The sequence below is a fragment of the Neltuma alba genome, unplaced genomic scaffold (assembly GCF_004799145.2).
Source record: "Neltuma alba isolate B1F8T4 unplaced genomic scaffold, ASM479914v2 tig00011020_pilon, whole genome shotgun sequence".
Lineage (NCBI taxonomy): Eukaryota > Viridiplantae > Streptophyta > Magnoliopsida > Fabales > Fabaceae > Neltuma > Neltuma alba.
The window spans coordinates 136-9,847 of record NW_021635773.1 but is presented as its reverse complement, the minus strand read 5'-3'; the positions used below and the strand labels follow the sequence as shown (position 1 = coordinate 9,847).

The 9,712-nt window shown below is 33.6% G+C and overlaps 1 pseudogene; it reads left to right on the top strand.

Annotated features, from left to right (window-relative positions):
* The first annotated feature begins 4,153 nt into the window (after window positions 1-4,153).
* LOC114760775 (uncharacterized) lies at window positions 4,154-9,361 on the top strand (annotated as a pseudogene).
* Window positions 9,362-9,712: the final 351 nt, after the last annotated feature.

Here is a 9,712-nt window from a genome sequence, read left to right as displayed (position 1 = left end):
ATAAAAGCAAGGTGTTGCAAGTATAATGTTTATTGTTAATTACATGCGTCTTGTTGGAGATGATAAGCTACACTATAATTAAAAGACACAAGTTGGAAGACATCAAGTACAAGTTCTATTTATCCTTAAATTCCACTTTGCCGTTGGCAAAAAAAAAAAAACACATTGGCGTTTGCCCTTCAAGTTTAATTGGTAATTAAACTACTGATAAATAATTGGAAGCATAAAGATTAAAGATTTGCCCATGTGTGAAGAGACAAGCTTGAGGGATTGGGGAAAAAAATACTAAAATCAATAGAGGGAAAATTGCAATTGGTGAACTTGGCAGACCAAAGCCTTAAAAAACTAGAAACAAGAAGCCGTTGAAGTCTTAGTTGTTTGTTGTGTATATTGTTATATTAGATAAATACTTGGTAATTTATAAAATGATAAAAGTTACGTCAAATTACTTATATTTTTTGGATCAAATTCATAGATGAATTTATAAGTACACATGTGTATTTTAACAAGTACATATACTTTTTCTCAAGTTCTTTTGGACTTGAAATTAATTTTTATGGAGTTGGGAGCTTCAAAGTTAAAGCCCCCTAACACGTGCGGTTCTTGAAATTCGAATTCGTATTCTCTTCTATAGGAGGGTGAGACTACTTATCATCTCAACCAACAATATTGATAAGTATATCTTTTTATTTTGCGGGAACCCTCCTATAAAAAAAATTATATTAGAGTCAAGATTATTGGCGTGACGCAATGTATTCTCAAAATTGTTTTTTTTAATGATCCTATTTATATTTTGTATGTTATAAACTTATAATTTCACTAAGTTTTTATAAGATATTATATAATGAATGGAATTTTGTTACTTTATTATAAACTTAAAATCCCTAAAAAAGAGCTCCGTATTCTTATTAAAATTCAACTTTATTTTTAGTTTTTCTCCCTTTACTTCGGTTATCGACATTGGATGCTGCTAAAAGGAAGAAGGGAGAATAAAATGGGACCAAACTGAATCTAATCATATCTCTTATAATCCTCCTAGAATAATCATAAAAATAAATAAAACCTATGATGACAAGAAGTTTGAAATACTACCTCCGGTCCTAATTATAAAACCCAGTTGACTAATTTGAGGAGATTAAGGAAAGAAGTTAAGTTAGTTATTTGTAATAAATATGTATTGTTTTTCCTAAAATATCCTTACTAATCAACTATATTGGCTAGGACTACAATTATTAGAAGGACTATCTTGGAAAAAATGCATAAATATGAGAGATAAAGTGGATTGAGGTCTTATATTTAAGACCAAAATAAAAGTCAAACAGGGTCTTATATTAAGGACCGGAGGTAGCAGTAGCCAACGTAGTCACAGTTCCTTGGAAAATCCGACAAAATTGGAACGATACAAACAAAAATAGTAGTCTCACAGCTCGGTTAACAAATAAGTGATTAGGCTGCTTTTGGGTTTGGACCGGAGGGTGGCGGCAGGCCTATGTATTATACTCTCCAACACAATTAAATTTGAGTTTCTGGGGTGGCTATCGCAATTTAGTGTACTCATTACTGCATTATATGCCTAAAACAGGGTTAGGCAAACCAAATGAAAGAATGCTGGATTGTTACATGTCCCCCAAACAAATGTGGAAAGCGATAAAGGCTCTTGAAAACCGTTGCAAATTCAAAAAAACCGCTGCAAATTAAGTACTTCACTATAACGTCTAGATGAAATTTGTAGCGGTTCTGACATGCGTTTGCAGCAGCTTGCCAGTTTCTGACAACCGTTGCAAAATTTTGTCGCAGGTTTGACCAAGTTTGCAGCAGTTTTTTATGACTGCTACAAAGTAATTTTGCCATACCTATTTTAGGAACGATTCTAAAAACCACTACAAACGTATTAGTAGTGGTTAAAACCACTACAAACGCATAAAAATAACTGTTGCAAAACACTGTTTTTTTTGTAGTGATAATAAATTTTTTTATTGTCTTAATTGTATTTATTAGGTTAAAATCTTGCCTCTTAAAAAGGGGGCAAAAGCAAATTGAAGACCTAGAGTACTTGGATCAATTTAGGCAATTCGGTGGAAAAATTTCGTCCAACTTGATCTCGAGTTGAAACTCAAACTAAACTGGACAATGGGTTATCTGGTATAGCTTAAGGTCTTTTCCACGCTAGACTTTGGGTTGATGACTAACTTGTTTGATTTTAATCTATATACAACCCTAAAATAATAATTTTAAATATTCAAGGTTGTTGGAAACTAAAAGAGATTTACAAATTTTGTGCTAAGGCACAATTTCCTTCTTCATTCTTCAGAAAATAAATTTGTTGGGCTTAATTGTCATGAACTCTCTTTCCTAATACCAAAACGTCATTTTTGGAATACAACTAACCAAACAAAATACTGTAGCTTCTTCTAACTAAGAGATGCAGCAATAGAAGCAAAATCCCAACAATAGCTTCTTCTTTCGATTAACAAAAAAAAAAAAAAGCTTCATCATGTATGGAGTAAATTATTACTCCTCCGGTCCTTAATATAAGATCCAATTATTGAGTTGGTTTTGGTCCTAAATATAAGACCCATTTATCATATTTATCAATTTTCTCTAAATTACCCATATGGATACCCCCTAATCATAGTCAAGTAGAAGAGAAAGATGAGGTATTAAGAAAGATGATTATGGTGTTTTAGGAAAAATGTGTCACTTTTCTTATCATTAACTAACTTACCTAACTTTCTTAATCTAATCAAATTAGTTAAATGGGTCTTATATTAAGGACCCGAGGAGTATTTTTTAAAGTCGCAATTGATTAAGCAAAGAAGAAAAGCAACACACAAAGTTCTGAAGGATGACGATAACTGATTAGACTTTGTATTAGGTGACTACATTACATAAGGTATTGCACACCAATTTGCAAACCTAAAGGAAGGTGCAGGACGTTTATACATATTATTTTGATGCGTAAGAGTAAATTAGTTTGTGTTGGCGGAAAAAAAAACAAAGAAAGTTTTTGAACAAAATTGATTAGAACACATAATTGGGATGTTTAATCTTTGAATGAGTTAATCACAAATTTTGTGTGATATGAGAAAATTGGATGACTACGATTTTATTAGTACGGTATTAAAAAGATCAAATCACATTATCACCATATGAAAAGAGTGCAATTTCATTGTGTAATTGAAAAAAAATTAAATTTTCCCCAAAAAATGTAATGTTTTATGAAATTGAGTTTTTATTGACAAATAACCAACTCACGGATGAGGAATAAGCGGTTGAAATTAGTTTAAAGTAATAAATATATTAAAAATACAGTTTTGTTTTTAAATATGTTTTTATAATAAATAAAAAGAATGAATGAGGAGATGTTAAAGGAGGATATGACAAGAGAAAAGAATAAATAATTAAGAACAAAATTAAAAAATATATTAAATAGTTAGACAAACTTTAAAATGAAGCTTATAAAATAAATCACAGCTCTCTTCAAACATGAAATTTATAAATAAGATCAGAAAGAGTATTATAAAATTTCTAGTCATAATGATTAACAATAAATATTTAAAAATTTTCTTTTTTTTTCCTCAGTGAAAATTATTGAAAAAATTGACTTGCTCATCAACATTATATTGAGCTTTATCAATCACATAGCAGGAAATTCCGACTCTTCCTCATAATTTTCATTTTTTAAAGTAAATTTCTCATGATATATTTTGTTGTTTTCTAGGACATAGTTTAGATTTCTTTTGCTTTAATATTTTGTAAACTTTAAAAACTTGGAAAAATTATAAAAAAGGATTTTAGAAATTAAAAAATTGGGTACAAGGACCCATTCACAAAATCATTATTATTTGTTTATCTATTATTGTCAAAACCAAGATTAATATTGTAATAGGTCCTTATTTATATATTTTTTTTGAAGGTTTTTTTTCCCAATATTTCTTTAAAGCTTTATGTGTGCATATAATATATATATGTGTGTATTCCTGCAGTTCTAAATATGATCCTATATATAAGACCTATTTTATAATGTAATTTAAATTACAAAATGGATCTTATATTTAAAATCGGATGGGGTAAATTATATCATTTTGCCTTTTATAAAAAAAAAATTAAAAAGAGTAAAGCCCATAGACCAATTCATCGTCTTCCCCTCAGTTGGGCGGGAATCAGTAACCGGAAGGAGAAGGAGCATAGAAAAACCATTGACACAGAGAGAGGTAGACGATCCAATGGCTGTGGACACGAATCTCGCGGTGTTGTTCGACAATTTGAAGGTGGAAGATCCGTTGATCCCTCCAAAGACTTGGGAATCTATCCCTTCTGAAAGTGGGCTTCACTCTCATTCCGATGCTTCAACTTCCTCTTCGAATCAACCTCTCTATGACCTCTCCACTGTCTCTGTAAGTTTACTCCACCGACTCGCTCAACTGACATTGCAACTTTTGTGGGGTTTCCTTCCTCTCGGAAAGAATCATTTTGAGGGTCACTGGGTCTTGAAAGTGTGAGAAATTTAGTCTAGCATGCTGCATTTTTTCCTCCAATTCCAGCAGCTTGTGTAAGAACCTATGTCATGTACATCTGTGGGCATCCTGACTCAGTTAAGAGCCAAGCTGGGCTTCGTAACTCTTAAGAAGTACCTGAATTTTTAATAGTCAGATGGCAAGCAACTTGGTTTGCGTGGCTAGGTTTACATTGCACTTTCAAAGTAGATAAAGGTAGTAGAAAATGTCAGTCATTAATTTGGTTAGTTGTGTTACACCGAAACAATATGGTGAATGTTCAATGCCCATTAAGCCTTGACCACTGGGAAATTGTGGCTCTTTGGTGCAGAGCTAGCAAATTGACTTGTAATCCAAATACTCTTTGTGAAAGGTTTAGACTACCTTGTCACTCGGAGTCTTTTGGTTTCTGTCAAATTATATAACTTAAAGTCAACATGACTGGACAATACGCGTCTCATCTGTTCTTAACCATTTGTTGGATGTTTGATAGCTTTTAAATTTCACTCTATGCACATATGTTTGCAGTCTTGCGAATGTCATAAAGATTTTTTTCTCTCATGGTCATGGTGTTGCGGATCTAAAATCTCATGATTCCCAGATGTGCCTGAGCTCTCTATTGAGGGCTATAGCTAGTTAAAGATGATGCTGAAGCTCTACTGAATCTTTTTAAACAGCCTTGTTGTTCTTCTTTTTCTTTCAAAAGAATTAAGGAAGCAAAAATGGCTCTAGATTTCAGTTCTTCAATGTCATTGCATTTAATAATATTCTCTTGTAGAATGGCATGACAATGTGCATAGATATTAATTTTTGGAACATTTCCAATATGTCAGATCAGTTAATTGCTTTTGAATTATAATGCAGCACATTCAAGCAACCTCTTACATTTGCCAACACATGTAACATTTTTAAATAAGTTAACCTCACACTTACCCAGGTCTTCTTTGAAGCTACTATTTTGGATGTATTAAGATTAAAAAATTTATGCTCTTACTTTGTCCTGATACTTTGACTATTCTTATCATCCTTGTTCAATGACTGTGTTACCATATCTATTATTATGAAAATTTGGCCTCAGGAAGCAAGTTTGGTGAGGTTGGTGATGAATGCCTTGCAAGGTGTAAAATCATCCCTTATTAGTATTCAAAAGCTCTCTGCTGTCTTCTGTTCTAATCCAGCTGATAGGACCTTTCATTGCATTCCAAGTGTGTGGAAACGAGCTTCAAGCACTCACTCTCTTGGAAATGTACTTAAATCTATGGGTTGCGCAGGGTTGCTAGTTTTTCTTCTTCGTGAATTTGTAGACTATTTTACAAATATGAATTTGGAGTACAGTTTGATAAGAAAAAGCGAAAATCATCAAAAAGATCAAATGGCAGAGGAAAAGTGCGCTCCTAAAACACTGGTCAATCAAGCCTTTGCTGTTGGCTGTGGGAAAAGTTTTGGAGGGATACATCTGCGCATTGGACACAGTTTATGCATCTGCAGTTTTAAGGCGTCCATCAAGTAGTGACGTTGAATTGTCTTTGCATGCATCCTCTGAATCAGGATGTTTGAAGAGTGTGGTGCATTCTGAAATTACATTGCTTGAGTTCTACCTGCACACAAAGGAATTGAGGACTCAGATTGAAGCCCTAGGAAACATTTGTAATCTACATAAGTTGGCACTTAGCTTGTCTGATACTTCTTTTGATGATCTGATTGCTGATGCTACTTATGAATTTCGTAACTTCTACAGAGGGGGAGATTTACTAACATTCTTGTATGCACAATTAAATGTGAGTCTATCTCTTTGCTTCTCTATCTTTTTGTTCTTTTAATGCTGTTTTATATAATCTTTAGATCTGGTAACTATTTTTTGTAATTATCACACATGGTTTTCTGACTGGTTAGCTTAAAAATATTGTCCTTTAAGTGGTAATTAGTCTTTCATGGTAATTTTTTTCCTTTTATTTTCATGAAACAAGCATGTAACAAAACAATTATAACTTGTCAAGGTGGTATATGTGTGTGGGTGAATATTTGAGGCGAGGAAGCTTGTCAGAATGTGTTGTTGGCTGTGGGGGTATTGCCTGGAATTTAATGCTTTTGTTGCATAATCTCTGTGCTGACGTGAGCTCCAAAAGTTGTCATTCTCAAATTGTTAATACTAGAATTGGATATTCTTCTTATTTTACTTCGGTATTTGGCTCATTCCTTATTTTGAGGTTCCTCTTGCAATTGTTAAAGAGATTAGGGGGCAGCGAATTTTTTTTTTTTTTTTTAATGTTAAATGGTGTTGGGATTTGTTGTTTTAAAATAGCTCTATGGTTTTTGGGATGGCTTTTAGCATGTCCATCTGTCTATTTACATATCCATCCAACTTTCTCATGAATACTATTGCTCTAAAGATATTCTTCCCTAGTGAACTACATATTTTAAGCCAGGAGGCACGTATACTCACATTCATGGCCAGTATTGACTTGTGTTGTCCAAAACCTATTGGACATACGTTGGTTCTTTTTCTTTTCTTTTGTTTTTTCTCCCTTTTTAATAAAGCATTTGTGGCTCAAGTGAGAGAAAAATTGTAAAGAACAATCATATAAGTCTGGTTGTAACCATAGTTTTCCTCTTCCAATAATTTCTATTTATCCAAAAGAATTATAATGAAGGATTAAATCATTAAATAAGAATTTAGTTGGTCATCCTATAGATAGAATAAAGACTTTGTTTTGGTGGTCAACCATGGTTTTGACCCACAGAAAGACTGGATGTATGACAGGGTTCCAATTTTAGATGGCGAAAGAGAAAGATGAGTTTCATTCTGAGCATTGAATCACTATTATGTTTCAAAAAGACCGATGAGGAGTTTCTGGAACTTAGTTGGCTCCTTGGTGATTTTCCATGCAAATCTTATAGCAACTTCAATGAGAAGAATTATATAATTTCTAAAGAGAGGCTACACTTGAATGAATGGCTACTCCTTTTTTGTGTGTTTTCTGGTGCTTAAACTCTTTCTTTTCTACTAAAAATATAGTTTTTCCCTAGTTTTGGTAGATAATCGTTGCAATAATTGCTTCAGGTGATGTGTTCCCTAAACAAACAGATGTTTACCGTTTCAAGGTTTTTCTCTTTTTGAATTTCTTCTAACTAAAGTTTACTTAAGATGTAGGTTGCTGATCCTGCTCACTGTAATCTGCTCAAGTTTCTCTTTCTTCAATCCTTTGAACCATACTGTGGGTTTATTAGATCATGGATATTCAAAGCAGAAATCAATGACCCATATAAGGAGTTTATTGTTGGAGATGTTGGGCATTTACCTCCTAATCCACATATTAAAGCTGGCATTTCTGTTGATTTTCAAGCGGCAAGTTGTAGGGTAATGTTTTTCTCTTTTATACTGAAATATATGATCCAGAGACTGTTTTGATGTGCATCATAACCTTGGGCTGTGTTACTACTATATTGATTTTCATGGTCGTGGCTTGCTAACCTTAGGAACGAGTTGGAGTTGCTGTTCCATGCTTTCTTAGAGACAGCTTGGTTCCACTTGTTAGAGCTGGTCAGCAGCTTCAGGTACTGCTGCTGAAATTGCTTGAGTTGTGCATTCATGTTGCTACAAGAGACCACAGTTCTCAGGATTTTTCTTCCCTGCTGGAGTGGTTTTTTCAAACAATGGTTCATCATATTTGTCTCCATTAACCTTCAGCAGAGATGACATTGAAGCAATGGTGCTTGCAAGAGACAATTATTATAAAAGGATGAATGAAAAGCTCAAAAGCCTCTTCAGCAACTTAGAAATTAGATATCAACAGGTAATCAAATCCTATAATTTGGTTCGTTATATAAAAATTGCACTTTTCCCTTCTTCTTTCTTTCTTTTTTTGTTCTTTTAGCTGTGATGTAAGAAGGAATTTATTGAGGGGAGAAATAATGTTACAACAAGGCCGGCAGACACAAGACATTCACCTTGCCAATGAAGAACCAAAACGAAGAAAGAAGACAGAAAGAAATTATTTATTATTAACAATTTCCTCCAATCTAGTTGAATACTTGTTCAAGTAAGCCTCCTTATAACTGCTACAAGAGAATAAAAAGAAAAGAGATGTCGGAAGTACAAAATTGTTGCGCAGCACTTCAATCACAAACCTCTGCGTACTCTAACTCTCGCATTTAAACCTACCTCCCGTCAACCCTAATCTGCCTTGAAAAGCTCCACAGCTGCTCTCTAAATGGGCTTTCTAGCATGTATGATGTCCTGGAGATGTAACCATGGTTTCAATCATCAAATCATGAATTATAATTTTCTTATCTTCTGACTTGCATGCCAAGTAGTTTCCTTATTTTTACGGATTCTGCCTGCTAAGTTGCTGTTTTACTTTTATAATCTTTGGCCAGCATCTTTTCTCTTTTTCTTAACTTGCACTCATGCTTCGTTTTTTGTAAGATCCTCCTCATTAATGCACAATATGGTTAATTCTGCAAATATTAGAGGGAGAATTTCCATAGTATATGGTATACCTATGGTTGAAAACTTGGTGTTCTGCCGCTGGCTGCGTATTTCATAAACCTTCCGTTATTACAAGTTTTGATACTTGAAAGCTTGATGTCTGCTCTCTTGTTGTGTAGTATAGTCCTGGACCTATAGTATTTATTTATTTCTTTTCATTCCGCTTGTCATACTGTATTGTATACAATATCTTTTTTGCTTTGGTTTGTCTTGTCTAATTGGAATTGGAATTGGACAAAAGGACTGAGATTTCATGGTGGTGACCTGGCTCTTCTTCTGTTCACTCTGCAATAATTTGCTTTTATGCAAATAAACTCTAATTTTACAGGTTGCTACACATGCCCCGCTACCTTTTGTTGGTGATGTTGGAGGGAATTTAGATAACCTAAATCTGTTCATGTCAGAAGATGAGTCCATTGCATTGCGGACAGCAGAAAAAGAAGTTCAATTATGTAATTAACCTGTCTTTAACCTTTCTCTTCTTCTTCGCATTCTATGCCCTTTCGTATCAAACACACATGCATTCTTTGGCAGATATTCGTTTTCATTTGCTGTTATTCATTTTAATTTCTATGTTTTAGCAATATTTTTAATCCTCTTTTCAATATTCATTATTGCTTTATTGATGGTTTATAGCAATTTGCAGGGGCATTGACAATTCAGACTCCGATGTCTCAAGTACAGCTGATGAGCTCTCATATGTGGAAGATGCGCATGATTTGTCTGA